Raw genomic sequence first — 20346 nt, 5'->3', positions numbered from 1 at the left:
AGCCTTTCATACTACAGGGTTCATTTCGAGTCGTTGCAACTATATTACTTAATACCTTCTAAAAATAAATTAGATATTTCAACCGCAATAATACCAAAATCCACTGAAACAGTTTTGATTCACAGTAAGCCAAAATGAATCCCACACAATTAGCTCCACCCGGGAGTAACGAGCGAATATTCCTTCCTCTGACTTTACGAATCGTGCGTGATCAACAGTTCACGAGGAACGTGTTTATTAGCTAAATGTTCTCATGGATGCTTTTCACAGCGCTCTAGCGTCAGCGTCTTCACGGTTTCACAGAAATGACATGTCCACCCAAAGTCTGGGAATAAGACTTTCGATGAGCCGTGTCCGTGCTCGCGCAATCAAGAAATTGGCGGATATGTCAGTTGCGCGATACGGCGCAATAAAACGTCTGCTTAAAAACTGGTCGTTCCATCTCGCGGCAAATTAATTTTCAAACAAGAACACCATGGCCCTGTCTCTTCGATATGCTGTTTCATTCTTTCCCTCCCTTTTTTTCCCTCGCTGCCTCGACTCCACCTCTTTTTTTCTGTACCAAGAGAGGGAGAATGCCTCCCCCTCACTTTATCCTTCACTCCTCTTGTCTCCTCTCCACCACCCCGCTCTTTTTCATCTTTTTTTCGTACCGCTGGAACACGTTCTGTGTAACAATCTGATGCGAAGCTCGATCGCTTATTACCGTACCAGGGGCTTTAATGACCCGCCCCGTTTAAATGGATTTGCGTTTCGGTAACGAGTATGCGCGCGTCGAATATTTATCGTTCGTTCAGCCACGACTTCCGGTGGGCCAATTTGCAGACAGGAATCGGGTTCGCGCTACACCCGCGATTTCCCGAGCGGAAGAGATGGGCGAGTGTCGACGAACCTTGAAGAGGATATCAGGGAATCCTGAGATACGTGTGAAGTGTTTTTTGTGGCTCGATGGATGAACGTAGCGAGACTGTGGAGATTGTTCTACGAGGAATGGGAATAGTTGTTATTTTATGAAAGGGGAAACTCTTTTCTTTATGTCAAGGTCTTTATAGAAGGACTCTTTTCCTATTAGTGTGACTGCTTGAGGCAAGAGGTAAGAGAGGTCAGTTTGTGGAAATATTTTTACCAAATACACATAGCGTGCTTTACTGATTGTCAATAGTGTCCTTTATTATATGAGAAAAACTTAGGATTGCAACAAAAATAAAGGTACAATAGTCACATGGAGAAAAAGTCTAGAAAGAGTCAATACAGCGTTCTGTCTCGGTACAACCTCGACAGTACACGTGTATCTAATTGGGACAGTCCTTTTACTTCATTTGATCCCTGCTTTCGAAAATTCTACCTCAAGTCACTAATGTGAAAACTGAATTGAAAAACGAATTTTCTTTATCCCTTAAAAGCTCTTAACAGGCCTCAAATCGCGAGCTAGTATCAAGATAATACTGTACCCACTACGTACCTTGGAATCACACTTCACTCTTCACTGCAGTTCCCACTCTATTAGCCTTGCAGCTGGGCTCCCAGGAACAAGAGTGTTTCTTTTTGCTCACGAGTAGAACAACGTTCCAAAAATCAACAGTTTCAAGGTCTACAGCTCTATTCCACATGATCTCTATACTTTATCCCAGCGCTGTCCAAGCGAGGGCTCAAGGAATTTTTTGGTGTTTCCATCGTCAGATAAATCACGCAACACTACGTTAGTTAGTTAACAATATTACAAATAGGTTAATGTCTATGTCACCAAGAAAGCTCAAACTCTACGAATAGCGTATGTATTAGTAACTTAAAAAAACTGGAATAGAGAACAGGCGAATAAGGAGCCTCATGGCTGGACAGCGCTGCTCTAAAGGCTCCTCGAATTCTTCCACTGAAATTTGAAACACGCCTTGGATACCCCTGATGGAAACGAAGCAGGAGTTCTTGAAATAACTGACTCACCAGGGTAGAGACACAATTGGAGCGGGTGTTTCATTGGTCCCACTTCGCGAATGCTGACGTGTCACCGACTGTTGTGCCGGAAGCGGTAGTAGCGCGTTTCCTCGAGGGCCAGACGCAGTTAACTTCAGACCAATTGCTGTTAAAGTGTCATGATGGGCCTAACAAAAAGACGAAACCGCCCAGTGCGAAGGAAACCTCTTCATTAGAGGGAGTTTTACGGTAGCAACAATAGACGCGAGAATCTTTGCATGATGCCGAACGTGCGTGACTCAAACCGCTTGGCGTTGTTTTCCTTCGTTTAGGGCCTTTTGTCAGAAAGTGCAAAACTTGCGGGGACTCTCTGAACCCTGAGGACAGACCTGCTATGAATATACAGCGACCGACTGCAAGTAGAGGGGAATTGAAGGGGTGATCCTGAACACTAAAACGAGATGGAACACGAAGAATAACGATATTGTGATTGAGTCTATTTGTTAATTATAAATACTTGAAAAAAGCATTGGGTATCATAGAAACACCTGTCTCATATTTAATTTTCTCTTATTCTGACCTCTAGAATCATCCCTTAAATTTCTCATTTCCTGTATTCAAACCCTTCGTATCCATACAATATTTTTTTCTAGAATATACTTCTATGTGTTCTGTTCTTGAAAGAGACATGGAAGACAAAATTACGATAACTAATCGATTCGAATCTAGAAACTTGTCTAATAAAATATTCACTGATAAATTTTTCGTGAAATAGGGGGTGAAACGCTGTGATAGTTACGAAATAACCATGAACAAGAAATAGGCATCGTGGAACGACTAAGGGTTGATTCTCCTAGCTTTGATGTTGTTCAGTATTCTATACCTTCGATAATTGGAAGGGGACAATCTTAGAAGTCTCAATTATTTGTCATGTGATATTATAGACGGATCATTTCCATCGTGAATTTTGTAAGGGGATGCAGTTTTAAAGCAATTGCTAGCAAAAGACACAAAGGGAGAAGAGGATGTTACGTCAGTTTATGTTGACTAGGCTTTATTCGGCGAATCATTGGAAGAGTCAAAGGTAATCGCAAGTTGCATTTAGTTTCGCTTGACCTAGTATTTACTAATAACATATTTTCTCTTGTATTATTGATGAAGCGAGGTTATGCATTCTCTAATGGTAGAATGTGTGTTATCTCTGTCTAACGCGATAAAATAATGAATAAGTGAACACTCTTATACTGAGACAATAAACGTGCGTTTAACATGCATGTTGGAAAACTTGAAAGTTTACTTATTGTTAGATACCTTCGTTCGATCTTAAGAAAGCTGATAAAGACGGATGTTGTTCATTTTAGAATGAGAAATGCGACAATGGTGAACTAATTTATCTCATGGTCATTGTTTCTAAATTATCAGAGTTCTTCTTTTTTCATGGAATAAGGTTCTTTTTAATTATGTGTTATCACTTTACAGATAATAAGATCTTTTACAAGTAGCTCCGTTCTGCGTTTCAAGTTTAGGCTTCGAAGAAGCAGGAATTTGTTGCAAATTTCAAATTATTTATTAGTTGGAGATATCGAATATAAATATATAAGACTATTTGTGTTCAACAATCATTCAAGTATTTTTAATGTATAACATTTGCATGTTAGCTTTTTGATTATTTATGCAAATTATTCGTTTAATCATACGCGGTCGCAGATGGTAAGACGCACAGAATGACGAACGGTAGGTGTGCAACGTTTAGCAATGAATGGGTTCGAAATATTCAAATTGGGGGCTACAAGATTCGAATAAAGGCATCTCTTTGAATTCCGGAAGGATGTGCACCGGAAGTACATATGTACATGTCCTCTTTTCATTCTGTGAGCAGTTCTGGTGAATGTTTTATTAAAGACGTCTCGTTGCAATAAAAAATATATATATTCAACATATGTCGCAGATTCATGAAATTTGAATGAAATTTTTGTACTTTGAACTTCTGTGATTTTGAATCGTGTACACTTCCCAAAATTGTGATAAAAATCTTGTGTATTTAACAAATAATAAGTTCGACTCGATTTTAACTTGCGTTCAATATCGTGAAGTAAGATAGAATTTTTTAATGTTGTAGTTACACTAATTGAAATCGTTTTCCAATCGTAGAATATTGTCGACGTGTGTTTTCCTATGCTTTCATTCTCTAGAATTATCTATGTTAACTCTTTATAATAATTTATATTTGTTACATTTGTGGTGCAGATTGTATTTCAAATATTCGAGGCGAAATGGAAAGATTTAAAATATGTTTTAAATATTTTTGAATTATCAACTTGTTCGTTAATAGTTAGTTTTGTTTAACTTTAGCCCATACGAGCTAAAGAAAGTCATACAATGACAAATTAGTGTTACGATGAATATTCGAATAACGTTTCATGAGAGAATTTGATGAAAAAGGAGAATATCAATGAGTATTAATATCTTCCTTTCAAAACAACATTCCAAATTTCTCACTAATCATCCTCGATGTAATTCTTAGAAGCTCTAATTATTCGTCACCGTAAACTGTGCACAGTGTCACAGCTGAAACTGTAGCATGTCTATTTTGTCTCGTGAAATATGTGTCCGGCACAGTGGTCACGCTCGTTTACGCGTGGAAACACGTGCATCAGCGAGCGCACACGAGGCAAACCTTGATTCTTGCAAATATATCAATAAAACATCAGTTCTTGTTGCATACATTTTTTATTACTCACAGGTCAAACATGATTCTTCATTAAATTTTTCAAAAAACTAAATAGAAATTCTACTTTTTATAAAATTCATAATTTTTATTGTAATTCAAGCGATCTAATTTTAACTTCAAGAGTGATGGAACTTTTTTGATTACCTGATGCACTACACCAGCCACCAATTTGATAGTCACTGTTTCTTGAGAATTCTCAGACGAATAAGTACGGTGACGTCTAGCCTAAGCTTTTTCTACTCTTCTATGGTTCTTACAGTAGAAAATACCTGCGATACGACTTAAGAATGAGAATTATAATTTTTGGGATACTTCGTGAGTTGGTTCCTAGTTCTCCCAAGTTCTCAGCAAAAATCGAAGTAAAATACCACGAAAAACTAGAGTATAATTTATACATATTCTCTAGTTGTCTCTTTCCCTAAATGAATTCTTTTTTTTCCCTTTCTCTTTGTTTCCACCTCCTTAGTTCTTAACGGAGACTGAACAAAACCCTTGATTTCCTTTTACTCCACCAACACGTCTATAGTGTACTCCACCTACAATCCACTCTTGGCTATTTGACTTACTCTCACCAGTTTAATTACATAGTTGATTCTCTGACCAGAATAGAAGATGTTTGAATAGAAATTAATAAATGATATAGCGGTAAAGATTGATAAATTTCAGTAAGAAACGTGTACAGCCACGGGGCACAGTCGTTAATTTAAATTCGTCTCGGGAAATGTGAGAGATTTGCATAAGAGTATATCCTGTTGACCTCGCACGCTTATCGCTACTGTATGGTTATTTTCCTTCATTTTAATTACCCTTACTTTTACCGTGTTCTATTGCGTTAGGTGCATATGTTGAAGGGAATAAAGAGCCTCGCTGCTACCAGTGAGTCGTTGATTTGGAAAGCATAAACTGAATGTAATTAAAGACCACGGTGGAAAGTGGTAGCAAAGTATGATGTACTTGACGATGTTGTTTGATGTGAGGATGTTCCTAATGATTTGAAAAATATTATAAATATTTTAAAATATTGTCAGATATGCTATTGACGATGTCAGTTTTCAGAAGGTAGTCCGTCTGCCTCGGTTAACAGTCCTAAACGCTTTTGGAGTATGTCTCATGGCACATATTGTGTCAGTACGGACTTGGCATAATGCCTAGGGAACCTCGTGTTGCAGTCACGAAGGGGTTTCTTCTTCACCTTCCCCTCCTCTGCACCACTATGTTTAGGTAGGTGTAAACGACAACGTGTACAAGTGGACGCGCATGACAAGAATTTTACAGCACTGTGTTCGAACGATACCTTGTCTTTACAGCTTGTAACGTCTGACGTAAAAGTGGCTTGACGGGCCCAATAAGGCTCACGAAATGACAGGAGGAAGAATAGATAGTGGGATGTTTATTGTAACCAATCTACGTGATTTGTTTACTCTTATCGGTCGACTTGATTGTCACTTATTTATTAGACGGTCAATGGAACGAGAGGGTTACAGAATCGACTGTAAAATGAGCGCAAATTTCGAACTCGAAGCGTGCGCATACTGTTATTCGTGGATTCAGTGTATTTGGCGTACTCTTAATTGATACATTGTAATGCATAAATAAATATGGTACAACCCACGGGATATTTTTCAGGGGGTTCAGTGGATTTTTTCTTCAACCTTAATCTATTCCTCTGTTCTATTGTATCCAATTTTCCTTCATTTATAATTCTATTATAATTAGACTTCTCTTACTAAAAGAATTCAAGATTTTGAGAGCTCTTGAGGCTTTCAAAAATTCGAGCTCTTTGAAATACCTACGACTTTGAAAGTTTTGAAATTCAAATCTTAGTCACTTGTTAAGAACGAACATTCGTTTAATGACATACATACTGAATAAAAATGTATCCAACTCTCATATTAAGACACCTACAAAGGTAACACAAAACCACTACTTCCTCCATTTTCTTCCAGTACATCGACCTCCTTACTGACATGGACTCATTTAATTCTACCCTAACAATTATTGAAAAATATTTCCGATCTACCTCACGCAATATAAATATCTTTCATTTTCTGCGCCCTCACATTGTCTCCCCGAACCTCTTCGCTATTAAACAGCATAATCTCGTTTTCCAAAGAGTTTCGTTGTTAGCCACTTATTCCAGTTTCAGGCAGAATCTGCAGGCCTTCTCATTTTCGGAATGGAGAACGGGCCGCAATTCGTGTACGAAGCTCGCGTTCGTCAGCCAAGGGGAATCCTACCCGTTATTATGGCAAAACGTGGACATTCCGTATCAGGGAAGGGTTTCACGCACGCGATCGATTCTTCTCGGTTCGTTTTCTGCCAAAGACAAAGGCCCGCGTCTCAAAGGTAGCCTGCTCCCTCTCCCACCGCCGATTGCATGAGTAGAAATTCCTCTCGGGATTGCCGCGTGCATCTCAAGAAACCTTTTACGTGTCGTAATTCGTTTAAATGTAACAAATTAGATGGCAAAATGGGAGATCGCTACTGGGCAACAGATTGGTTTTTTTAAGGGAGAGCTGAGAGTGATGGGTTTCGTGAACGTCTTGAGTTGAGTAGCTTAAGAATCTCAAACTTTTCGAGAGACTTTTATGGGATGTAAGAATGTAAGAAACATTATAATTAATATTTACAAGCCTATGCCTTGCTTCTATACCATAATTTGCTAAAAAAGAAATATTCGCAATCTATACAGTACCGCTTATAATCGAACGATTCCATCAGTTTGAAAAGTTACAGATTTATTAGTAGCAACCGATACTTACTGCTTAGACTAACCATTAATTACTGCTAGAGATACAATTACAGTAATGATTACATACTTACTTTTAAGACGTAATAGAAATACGAAACAAATGTACACAATATACATACTACACAGAAAACTGTATTTTTCTCAACATGTGACACCGATTGAATACTTATGAGCGGTACTGTACCTAGGTTTCCACCTACATGCTATCTTACCCGAAAATACATTTTAACGTCCCTCACGTTCCACGCAGCGTACCCTGCACAGTTATGCAAATCCTCGAACACATTAAAACTATCAATGCTGAATGACTATCCTTAGCCCCCGGTTCCCAAAGAAAGCCACAGGAGAAACGAAAAAACGAAGCGGTACACGCGAAATAAAAGCTGCAAGATATTGCGACATGGTCGCGCGTCGATAATGATGAGATAACGAATGAAAAAAGAGATAGAAATCAATCGGATATCCCCGATCGAAGATTACAAATACGCAATGAGTAGCAGTTCGAACGGTTGCAGGATGGGCCGAAAAAACCGGTTCTACCTGATGATGGAGTACCTACTTTGCAGCCAAGCCAGGCAGATTATAATGCAGTTTTCTGGTTTCAATAACCTCACCGGCGAACTTTTCGATGCAGTTTTCGGCCGGTTCCTCTCTCCCCTCTCCTCTGAGATGGCCACTCGAATCACCACAAGTGCGCTCTTCCGGGTGGCGGCCTCCGCGTCGCTGCAAAAATCGCGCAGCCGAAGGCCGAGGCGCTGCGGCCCCCGATCGGGACGGACGTTTCGTCGGGACCCCGTGGCAAAAAAGTGCCACGATCCATCCCGGGGCGTCTCGCGTGCAAATCGTTCCGCATCGAATCCGTGGTCTCGGCGGCCGAGTTAGACGGAGCTGTTTACACGCTCCAGCTTCGTTTCCTCGGCCCTCTCAAGGATCCTTCGATTTTATTTCTGCCTGGTGCTGGCCGACGGCCGATTAAGGGTATCTTTTGTGTCTCGATTAGCATTGACGCCGGGCGCAGCATCAGACCCGCGGCAATCTTAATAAATTTCCCGACATTATATTTGGCCCGGTCGTAAAACGTGGAATGCAAACGAGAGCGGACGGTGTTTAGGGCGCAACGGAAACCGAATCTGGCAAACATTGTGATATTATTCGTCGGCCGATCGTAAACAGCGGAATGTAAAGAAAAGACTTGTCCTCAAGTGACCTGGGAACATCGCCGAGAAACTGCGGCGAGATGTGTCCGCGATTTCCATACAGCCGCGATCTCGCGGAGGGACGTGAAATCGGCGGTCGAACGACTGGGAATTCGACTTTGATTGCGGCGAAATTGGGGGACTTGCTCTTTGGATCGATGGTGAATAAAATATGTAAATATGTGATCGAGGTGGGGTTGTAGCTTTTCTTTTCTGTTTTAAGGACGCGTTTTTAGTTCGAAGGATATTATTCGAGACTTGTCGAGGATCATTACAGGGAATCGTAAAAATTTAGTATGCAATCAGAATACGGGGAGATGATTATGCACGTAAAATATATTTCATTGTTAATGGTAGCAGGTAATATGTATTCAGAAGTCAAGTACTGCGACTTACAGATTCGTTCATATGTTGTCGCAGTATTGACTAATCGTGAAGATTGCTGTCGATTCTTTTCTCCTGTCTGTCTAATCTTATAAAAGAGTATTTAATATAACGAAAACAAATAATTTTAAAATCAAAGCAAGTATTGGAATTTGATAATCCAAAGTCAATATCTCAATGTTTAATATTCCATTTAAAAAGGTATCATTTTTATCATACCAGCAAGAAAATTGTTGACGTGTTTAGTAGTATGCATAATTCTTTTTATTAGTAGTAAAAGTATTACAGTTCTTGAGAAGTAACTTTTCTGTAAAAGATATTTACAATTTTTTTTCTATAACTGTAAAAGTTGTGTTCTGTGACAAACAGTATCAGAGCGCGCCCTATAGATTTCGTATTTGATCAAAGAGCTTGGTCAGTCGATACAAATACTACTGTCGACGATATTTCGTGTTTAACTTTAGTTTGACGTTATCGACTCAGATTGCATCATATCGAGCATACATTAGACTGGATATCAGGACATGCAATGCTTCTTTCTGTCCCACGCTTTTGGGGCTTTAAAGACCCATTACCATTTTCGTGTCACGCTCAACGTTAGCGACTGCGAGTGAAAGAAGAGTGCAGCGCCATGAGTGGTAAGAATTCAAATTATAATATCGACGCGAAATTAAATACAGGGTGTCCTGATAAGTTAATAACAAATTGATAAAGCGTCTGCAGAAATTCAAATAACAGGGGCTCAGGATGGTTCGAGGTCCAGGGAGGCCCAGGGCCCAGGAGTTCCTTCAGCATCCCCATGGAGGTCCTCACCAGCCGGAACAGCCGCGGCGAGTGAAACACTCATGCTCCTGCAGGTGTATTTATATTGTCTCGAGGAAGAAGGGATACCAATCAGAAAAGCTCTTCGAGTGGTAGAAATTTTGAGATTGATCTAGCGAACAATCTTTTGCGAACAATTGATATTTTTCATAAAATAATCATTTTAGCAAGAATTTCTGGTACACATATAGTTAATAAGAATTACATACGGTGTGCACTTATGCAAATTATTAATACTTATTAGTTAATTAATCAATATTTTATTGTTTCTTGGCATTATCAACGCCAGTAATGGAAACGATGCGATTCCTACGTCCACCGCTCGAAAATCGCTGAGGGCGCTTGAAAACCAGTGACATTTAGAGAAGTCGGTATTTCAGAAGGCAAGGGTAAGACACAGAAGTCCATCAAATATTTGATCTATCCTGTATACTTGTCTGTCATCGACCATTTAATGCACTTTTGTGTCTCACAAGGTATCCCACTAAATTATTATCTTTATTCACTCCTATAATTACAAGTAATCATGGCGAGAGTGGTTCAGGCTATAAATAGTATCAATTGAAATTCGATATTATGTCAGTCAAGTTGTAGCATGAGACCTCGCAAATTTTTCTACCAAGCAAAAATACGTATGCATTTCTAAGCTGGTACTGCAGTTTCCTGCGGACGTGAAATCCCACCCATAAGGTGTAAAGCTTCCCCCTATTAAACAACTGTTGTAGCTTTACCGACTCTAATGTATCCAATTGTTGGATGCAACATGATTCTAAAAGCCACCGTGTGCAGACACAGATGGCCTAGCAAAATCAATACTCTTTCACATTCGTTGGTATTTCAGACCAGTTGGACACGAACTCCCACAATTCTACATTCCATCTGTTGCAAAAACAACTCTAGCAAATTCAGCACCTCATCGATCCCATAGAATTTACATTTACCGACACGACCCTCCTCCACGAGCAGTTTCACGGATTGTACAGCAGGATCGCCCTGAGCAAATACGAACCCCCCAGCGCAACCCTCGGCGGGTAGGCTCTTACCTTTTTCCCGAGGGTGAATCCTATCCCTGTTTTCTTTTCGAGGAGGGCAGGAGAGTAACTCGAAGGACCCGAGAGCGTCGGCGACGAAGATGCGGGGGCGGTCAGGTGTGAAAACGAGTTCATTGGTTATATATTTCCCCGGTTCGTCGGGGCGTTAAAGTGTTGAAATTTCATTAAGGGTCTAATGAAGCGGACCGCGTAAGGTCTCTCCAGGTCTCTCTCCGTTGCTCGGGCCGTCTCTGTCCCGTCAGATGTTTGTTCGAGGGTGGATGGCCCTTAGAGATGCGTAAGCGAATTTACATGCTTCAGGGTGGTTCTCCTGTACGCCGTCAGTCGGAAAATCGGAGCTCCCGTGCTCCGTGGGGTTTTTCAGCCAGATCGTCCTTTTCGCCCCCGCGGCGGAAGGCCGAGAAAGAGACCCTATTCATGTCCGTTTCATTAACTTTCCGCCATTAACATATTCTCAAAATAACGATCTAAGATGTACTGCCGCTCTAATTACACTTTCAGAAAGTTTTTGTATTGAGCCTCACGCGCCGCTGCCCCCGACGTAAAAAGGGGTGTCGCGCTCACGCGAGCACCGAGAACACTTTGCAACCAGAGCGGAGGTGGTTTGTTCTTCACCGTTTTCTGGACGCGATTTTAGCGGACTTAGCGACGTGCCTCTAAGCGCGACCCCGACGTTCCCCCCTCGCGCCCTCAGCCGCCCCTCGCCCGTCGGGGGGAAGTGGAACGAGGGAAAAAATGGAAATTTAATTTCCGTTGAGTTGACGCGGCGCCGAATGGGCGGGGAACTTAAGAACGCCGCGCGGGCCACCGTGAATGGAAGTATACGGACCTCGACGCTAATGAACATTAATTGCTGCCGAGACCTGAATAAGATTGTAACGCGATCGTAGCAAATAAACGGCATTCCCTTTTCGAGGCCTGTCCCGCGAAACGCTGTCGAGTGTTTTCCTTGCTCTGGCGGCCTCTATAGCGGCGATTCGTTCGGCTGTCGTTTATTCTGTTCTGAAAATTCTTTTCAGGCGCGTGCAGCGCCGACACGGAACAATTACCGATCCGAGGGAAATTGACGCGCGAATGGTGACGTGGAAATTTTTAATCGGCTCGGTTTCGCGTGACGGCGACTCGACGCGGTGATTGGTCGCGCGAACTTTTGCTGGAGGATGTTGGTAATATTAGTTAGCGGAAAGTTGTTTCGGAATTTCGTGAAAATTTAATTAAATAATTACTCTCGCGGCGTCGTTATTTTTTTAATTCGACGATTTAACTGGCGTATAATTAGCAGAGAGGGGTAACATGTAGTGACGCAACGAAATTCTGATGCGTAATTCTGACGTTTCGAGATTCTACTGTAGCGGAACAGTTGACAAGTTTTTTTTAATTTGAGATCATGTGCTCCTGGATTATCTGTTAGGTAGCTGGTCGCGTGCACTCTTTAGGGGTCTTGTGAAGCCTGCTTTTTGAGTTACTTTTTGCATCTGAGGATTTATCTATTTATATTTCAGTAACAGTCGCAGAATTTATTAAAATGAAAACTGTATTTCTGAGGTGCGATTGATCGAAACTATGGCAGGCATGAGAAGACATCTTCCTTCTACTTGATTTATAGAAAAGTATATCCTAGGTTTAGTATAATATTCTGAAACACCTTCATAATATGTTAGTACCCGGAAATACAATTTTAAATTGTACTACTGCTAAAGATTATTTTATTTCGATAAGTAGAATAATGATGTTACTAGCCAGACCAGCCGTATTTACAGAAAATGCATTAAATTTAAATAAAATTCGAAACTGTAACGTTAAATTAGTGTTTGTAGTCATAGATAGAATAGGAAAAATTGGAGGTCTATAGATAAGAAATTAAATTAATCACAAAATGAACCAATTTATATGGAAACTCAATTACTGAATTCGAGGTGTCTATCGACGGATTAGTTTAGCGATTAGGTCTCTTACTTCTATGAGGAATAGAGAGGTATTTAAGGATCGAATGAAGGGCAAGACATTATACCGCATCATGTATTTTTTTATTAAGTTTATTTTATATATCGACAACAACACGTCATACATTAGAAAACAGAAGGTTTCTTGAAGCAAACTCGAATGAAAAGTTTTGTGGAACAATCCGAGAGACACTATGTGAGTGTGCCGCGCCATCATCTATGGAGTCGTATATATATAATATTGCGTGTCCCTGTGTGTCGTATATGTCCATGCATGTGGATGTACGTTTTGGGGTGTCTGTGTCCCTTTGTGTGTGTACGTGTGTATGCATGTCATGTAGTTCCAAGTGTGTATGCGAATGCGTTGTGTATGTATGTGTACTACGATACTCTTGTGTCTTCTCTCTCGTCTTCTTTCTTTCGACACGTTCGCTCTGCTCTTCCTTACTATCTTTCTCGCCTCCCTTTTGCTCACTCTCTCTCACACACTCGCTCTCTCTCATCCTCTCTCACATTCTCGCATTTCGCCCTCCAACCTTCTTCACACGTGAGACGTATCAACCCTCGCGAGGGATCGTTCTATTCCAAATCTCCAGATCGCGACAGGTGGCTGTGGGAAGCAACTTGTCACGAGGAAAATTCGAAAATCCCGCCAAGAGTTCGAGAAGGCGCGAGATCGAACGATCCACGATTCTATTCAAATCGTGCCTCCCTCGAGATCGACGCTTTCCCTCTTTCGATCGCTCATTCCTCGTTCGCTCTACTGTTTTCCCCCTCGTTTTCTCCCCCCTTTCTTTCAGTCATTCTCTCAGAACACTCTCTCCTTCGGACTCTCTTGTCGTGAATCGCCTCCGGAAATACCTCACGTGGTGCCGTGAGCGGAAAAACGGAAAAAGAACAGATGTATTACCAGTGTTTCACGTACATGTTCTTCGTCTCATCATTTTTCTTTCTGTGATCGCGATGGTAATCTCTAGAGAAATAGGCGGCGCTCGTCGTATCGCAACTGAACTAAAAGAGCCAACGAAATGTGGCAAACAGGCCGAAAGGGTGGACAATGCCGTGGTCGAAAACGATTGAATAAAAATGGAAAATAAATTTTGTCGAGAGTGAACTAAAGAGATTCTTTTTTTTACAACGCACGAGGCGCCCTCCGCGATTCAGCCAGCCGCGCGGCGGAATTTCGCACGATTTCCGTTCTGCCATTTTTGGTGCCTCTATCTATCTATCTATCTATCTATATATATATAATATATTTATATATTTATATATATTATTTTGTTTCTTTTTTCTTTTTTTTTTTTAGTTCAAAAAGCGGCAGTGCATCGTCGTCGAATTCACTCTCGGGCTACGAGAAGGGAGGGCGATCGTTTTTATTTCTTTTCTTTCTTTTACTCTTGCTACTTTTTGACTTCCTTTTTTTTCGTTTATCGCGCAAAAATTTCTCTCTCTTTTTTTTCCTTTAGTTCTCTTTTTCGTTTCGTCTTGCTTCCTTTTCACCTTCGTTTCGCGACGAGACAGCCTTCTTGTTTTACTTATTTTTTTTCTCTTTTTTTTTAAAACACACTCTCCCCGATTCTCCGCGTAAAATTTCCCATTTTCTCGCTCCCTCTCACTTCCTTTCTCTCTGTCTCCCACTCGCTCCCGTTATTTTTTTCTTAAGTCTCTCTCTTATTTGTTTTGCGGTGCCGTGACACATCGTTAGGAACGTACGAGGCTTCCGATCGGCGATGGCGCGCGCGACGTCGCAACGAGGCGGGGGAGACGCGAATTTTGACTCCCGGTGCCGAAAGAGCTTTCGTTTGAACCCCTTGAGTCGCTATAAATTCACTTTCCCCACCCATTCACCCCGAGACCTCTATTTCTGTTTTCCGTTTCCGTACTCGTTTGTTTTTTCTATACAGCGCCAAAGATATACATACATACATACAATACATACATATATATGAGGAAAAACTAGCCACGTGCCGCGCGTGTCAGCGATGCGACCCCTCCGCGCCTCCTCTTGCAATAATTTATGTACAATTTTACAACCTACCACGCCGCCGACGATATAATTTTTTACTTTTTATCCCCTTAATAGTTCGCCTTTAAATACACGAATAGGACCTAGACATCGTTAATTTTTTTTTCATCATCATCATCTTTACATACTATACTAACGAAATCTAAACGTTCAATTTTCATTTTCACCACACTAGGAATAATAAATTTTGCCGTATCGTTAGTATACCTTTATAGAAATATGCTTACAAAAATAGAATTTCGCGAGGCGCCGAAAGCGCGTCGCTGCCGGCTGCGGGCGAGTTTATTTAGGAATTTTCTTTTTCGTCGCTTTGCCTCTTGCCTCCGAACCACCCCCACCCCGATACCCACCCTTGTGTTTTAGCCTCGTCTCGTCTTATATACATATAGATACACGGTGTATACGTATATGTATACAGTCGGAACCGTTTCGAAAGAAAGTGAACCCCGAACCGCGTGACACCCCCTCCCTTATGTAGTTCTGCCAAAGTCGCGTGGTCACGCCGTTTTCGCGAAATTTTTCACCCCCACCCACCCTACCCGAACAGAGCCTAGCGAGAAATCGTCGTGCAGAGCGTTCTCCCTCTACTGGTTCGCCGTCGCGCCGATCGCCGCTCGTTCTCACCCCCGTGCAAGTAAATTTAGCGTGTGAATTTTCTCCCTCGCTATAATCTCTAATCGCCTCACTCACCCCCTCTAGTGGTCTATACTCTTTCGCGTTTCTTTCGTCCACGATTCTCTCGTTTGCAATTTTCACTCTTCGTCTACAGATACTCTCACGTTCGATCGATCAATCACACCCTTGGACCAGTCACTCTCTCAAACACCCTTGTTTTCATTCCTCGTTTCTCAGTACTCGAATCTTCACGACGCTTGCTTCATTCTCTCCGCTCTTTTCCATGTAAAGTTTTCCCAAGAACGTATATATATATAGATGTGTCTCAAAATTGTGAACAACTGATTGGGTTCTCGCTGTCGTTTACAATGTACGTACAATGGTAATAAATTACAATCCAGAATACCATTAATCGCCGTAGTAATTAATCATAATGACAATAATAGTATGGACAATGATAATCATAGTAATAACGGTCACAATCGTCGTATGTTTTTCATTTTTCCTTTTTCTCTCTTTTTCGATTTTTTTTTTTTGTTATCGCGTGTTTCTCTCGCGGGGTGGATCAATGATAAGAAACGAATCTTTACCAAAGGGGAGGACGAATATACCGTTAACAAACAGTTTCTTTCTCTTTGTTAATTTCGTTTCTCTCTCGTTTCTTTTTTTCTTTTTTTTGATAGCGATAATGACTAGTGACGGGTGACTGACAATCGTTAATCGCAATAATAATAGTAATCGTACCGATAATCGTTATAAAGATGCAATTTGTAATTCTCTTTTTGTATCTCGTAAGCACAATAACTTCTTTTGTTTATTTTGTCCTCTCTCTCGCACACTCGTTCTGCAACACACTGTTCCTCTCGTTCTCTCACATTCTCACCCTCTCCCTTTGTCTTTTTCTTTAGTTATTTTTGCTCCTCCTTTAAATCATTCGCATGCACGATCGCTCACGCGCGCACCTAAAACTTCAAGTTAACATCATCATTTAGACTCGTCATTACAATATTACATTATTAGATATTACATTATATCATAATACACTAGCGTTTATTCAATAAATTTTACATACTTTGATACGCAGTATGATGGTTTTCAAAAAACGGTCATCGGCCAACCCAATTTTTGCTCACACATCAATACACCTACGCTCAGTAGTCGAAGTTAATTTGTACTTGTAGCCATATATTATAAATATTTTTTTTTAAGTAGTTGCCGGCCTCTATCTCTTTTTTTCCCCGCCTTTTCCACGGCCAAGTAGTTTTCTCAGTTTTTTTCTCTTTTATCCCTTTATCCCCGTTTCTCTTTCTCGTATTTAACGCGCAACTTTTCACGTCTCCTTTGTCCCGTATCGGTCGCCAGTGTATTTCTCGAGGCCCTACAATATTTAGTTTTCATCCTTTTGATACGAATATTTAAATATTACTTTTTACCATCGTTTCGCTATCTCTCCATTTTTCGCACGCGTTTCTCTTCGCAAACCTTCGCTTCTCTCCGACCGTTTCTCGTGCACGCGCAACCAAAAAATTTCGCTACTCCCTCCACGCTCACGTTCTCTCTCATACACGCTCTCTTACATTGCATCTTTGTTCGTCCATCGAAAAATCTTTACAAAAAGCCACGACAGCGATGCGTCTCCGTCGTTCTATCGTCGTCAATAGTCGTTCACATCTTTCGCCCCTTTAACCCCTAAAACCCCTAAATAGTTATCGAGATATCGTTGCCAAAAATATATAAAAAACTCATAATCGATTTTCGAAATCGAAACAAGCGTGCTCCAGTTCGAAATAGGCAAGGACGCCGAATCGCGTGACCCCGGAAACGATATTTTCTTTTTTTATCTCTATCTCATCAAGCATTCTTTACACATTCTCTGGTCTCCTTTTGTATTCACTTTTTTCGTTTAACGTTTTTTGCCGAAATCGGTCGAAAATATACTATATATATATCTCTCTCTGTCGTTCAGGCGCATCCGTTCGGGCCAGGAAGAAGAAGAAACCTGTGAATTTCAGTCATCGAACGCGGCAAAGAGAGAAACACTCGCGACGACCACTTTACGAGACAAATATCGATCTTTCGTAACTCTTCTCGCCTCGGTGTTCCTCTCCATGCACCCCACGTCGGCGCCCATGAAATTTCGAGCTTGCATCGAGATCGAGGCGCGGTCACCGGTCGACCGAATCACCTCCAAGAATTTACAATAAATTTTTCTCCTCTTTCTCTTTCCGCCTCCTTGTCAACATACACTCTTACTCTCCGAGTTCAGGTTGGCATTGCGCATCGAGTCTGCCTCGAAACTTGTCCCTAGATTATAACAGACTCCTCGCCTCCTCTCGTTCTCCCCTTCCTCTCTAGCTCACTCTTTTTTTACAATAATTTCTTTAGAACATCCTGGAAACCAACGAGAGGATCGGGTAAAATTTTCTCTTTTTTTTTTCCGCGCGCTCGCCACCTGTCCTCCGTTTCGCCTCGACTTTTGTACACGTAAAAGTAACTTGCACCCGTTTCGGACGGGGCCGCCGGTGACCAAGCCGCCAATCACGATTCCGAAGATGCAACCTTCATTAGTCTTTCCGTTCCTATCGTTTCCCTTTCCCACTTTCGCTTTCGTCTCTCTTCATTCTAGCACACAGTATTCTCTCGCAACTTCACTCCAATCGCGCCACACACACAGAGATCTCGCACCCTATACACTCTGACGTCCTCGTTCACTCGCGCCGTTCTTCGTTCTCGTTTCCTCTCGAATTTATTATTATTATTATCGTGATTTCTCGTTACAAATCTGCCGCCCTATTTTTCCTTCCTTCGTAATTTTTTTTTACTCAAGTTTTATCCTCGTCTCTGTTCCGCCGCATCGAAACGTTTCATCGAAATGCAACCGCAACCTTTTTCTTTTTTTCTTGTTTTTCCGTAACGTTTATAAAAATGTACATCTTACTACGCATAAATTGTCGTCAATTTGTTTCCTTTCGTTTCCTCCATTTTCATTTACTTTTTTTTTTTTGTTCACCTCATTATTAAGATACAACAACATACTATACGTATATGGCTCTACAGATGTTCGCTTGCACTGCAACTCAAATGTGTGTCATGAATGTCCTCGGGGCCTGTTAGAGGCGCGACGATCGAGCGGCCCAGCGAGGCCCTTTAGGCCCAATTCGCTCGCAACGCCACCTAGCCTCATCTCCTCTCCGTCCCGATGACGATCGACGGACACCTCGCGCCTCCGTTCGATCTTCCGCGACCAACAGGCCCCGAGTGCGGATTTAGCGTTTATTATTATTAATTTTTATTTATTTTCGGAAAATTAGGATGTTCCCGCGCGACTCGAGTCGCAGAGCCACCCGAGCGCCACGGGAATTCTTGTTTAGAAACTCCTACCCGCGTTATGCTTCTGTCGGGGTACCCGCAAGCAACACGTCCCCCCCTCCCCAAAAAAGTGACGAACGAACGCATGGGTGACGCTCGTTCGTCCCGCGACCGATGGAATTGATCGCAGATCGACGACGGATCTGGTTGTCACTCATTCTTCAAGCCTACCCCATCTCTATCGTCTCTTCGCCTTCCATCAATTTTGGGCACTGTTTTCGTTTCATTTTGGAACACGAGTTTAATGAAGCTCGATGGGCATAACGGCCTAATGAGAAACTCAGGATGTGAATTTCCACGGTGGTTAAAATGTACGGGTTCGTTCGCGAATTCGTTGGCCAATTTCGCCACCTTTGATCTACGATGGCATTTTTACCCAATTCCTTGTCGATTCGAGAGGGTAGTCCCTGTATTACTGTCTCCAGTTGTCTGTACTTGTTCATTCACGCGTGGAGGCCTCTGTCGAACGACGAGATTTCTTTTCAATTGAAGTCATTCACACAGTTGCACAGGGATCCACCTCTCGAAGCTCGTTCCCCGACCGATAATCCGCGTCGTTGCATGCGGGCAGCCCCAGTCTCGTTTGACCATGGCGTGGTTCGTTTTAACCCCCCGTGTTGTGGTACCAGGCGGTATTACTGTATACAAATATCATTAAGTTTTACATTACAATATATCATCGGTCATTTGTTTCATTGTTTTGTTTTCCATTGCATCATCATCATCTTTCTTTCATTCAGTTAAAGTTTATGTGGCAATGTATATACGCATTGTATTCACTGTGGGAAATGAGAACCAGTCTTATGGCGCCTGACTGTAGCGCAGGCATATTCTGTAACGTAAAAATATATACATCATCTGTGTGGTATGTATAGTGCTGCTCTGTAACTCAAGATTTTACATTCAGTTTATGCATTCATTTGTTTAATCCTGTACAAAAACGTTTAGCTACGCTTGAGGCAGATTCAGCCCCGTTTTTTGCGAGCGCTGAGCCGCGCGACACCGTCTCCCGCCCAATCGTTGTCTTAAGTCACGATTGATCCAATTAAATAGTCGACGTCCAGGAGAAGAGCGTCGGGGACGGCGCCTATCGGCGAGGACCGCGAGAGATCCTCAAGTTAAAATTCGCGCGACCGTCCCTCTGATCTTTCTCGCGGGAAATGCGCGGCTCAGTCTCGCGGGGCAAGAACGAAGCGGACCCGCGGGTAGGTCGGTGGTTTTATCATTACTGCATGTTTACGTTTACGTTTTATTTTTTTATGTTATTTTGTTCACAAACTGCACGGCAACTAGTGTTTCTGTTATCATTTTTTCATACGGTTTTTTTTTTTGCCTGTTACGTCTGTCTATTACTGCTGGTATCTGTAGATGTGTGAGTGTGTGTGGTGTATGCGTGTACGTATAATACTGTCACCTGTATGGAATGGTCCTGTGTGGGTGTCCCTGTACGTGTGTCTCGTGTCGCAACTGTGTGTCCGGAATAATACGAGTTTCGTCGCTGTGTCGATCAAAATAGTCGTGTGAGGATGGCGTAATCCGTGTAGT

General features: G+C 41.8%; 1 long non-coding RNA gene across 4 annotated transcripts; it reads left to right on the top strand.

Moving 5' to 3' along the window:
- Positions 1-2514: 2514 nt before the first annotated feature.
- Positions 2515-6265, top strand: LOC143179898 (uncharacterized). Of its 4 annotated transcripts, none has more exons than XR_013002042.1 (2): positions 2515-2995; positions 5699-6265. It is a non-coding gene; the product is annotated as an uncharacterized LOC143179898 (long non-coding RNA). The 4 variants fall into 4 exon arrangements; XR_013002041.1 differs by having other exon boundaries at positions 5692-6265; XR_013002039.1 differs by having other exon boundaries at positions 5479-6265.
- The last annotated feature ends 14081 nt before the right edge of the window (positions 6266-20346 follow it).

The sequence above is a fragment of the Calliopsis andreniformis genome, chromosome 5, assembly GCF_051401765.1.
Source record: "Calliopsis andreniformis isolate RMS-2024a chromosome 5, iyCalAndr_principal, whole genome shotgun sequence".
Taxonomy (NCBI): domain Eukaryota; kingdom Metazoa; phylum Arthropoda; class Insecta; order Hymenoptera; family Andrenidae; genus Calliopsis; species Calliopsis andreniformis.
Note: the sequence above shows the minus strand (reverse complement) of the source record. Positions and strands in the feature narration are given on the sequence as shown.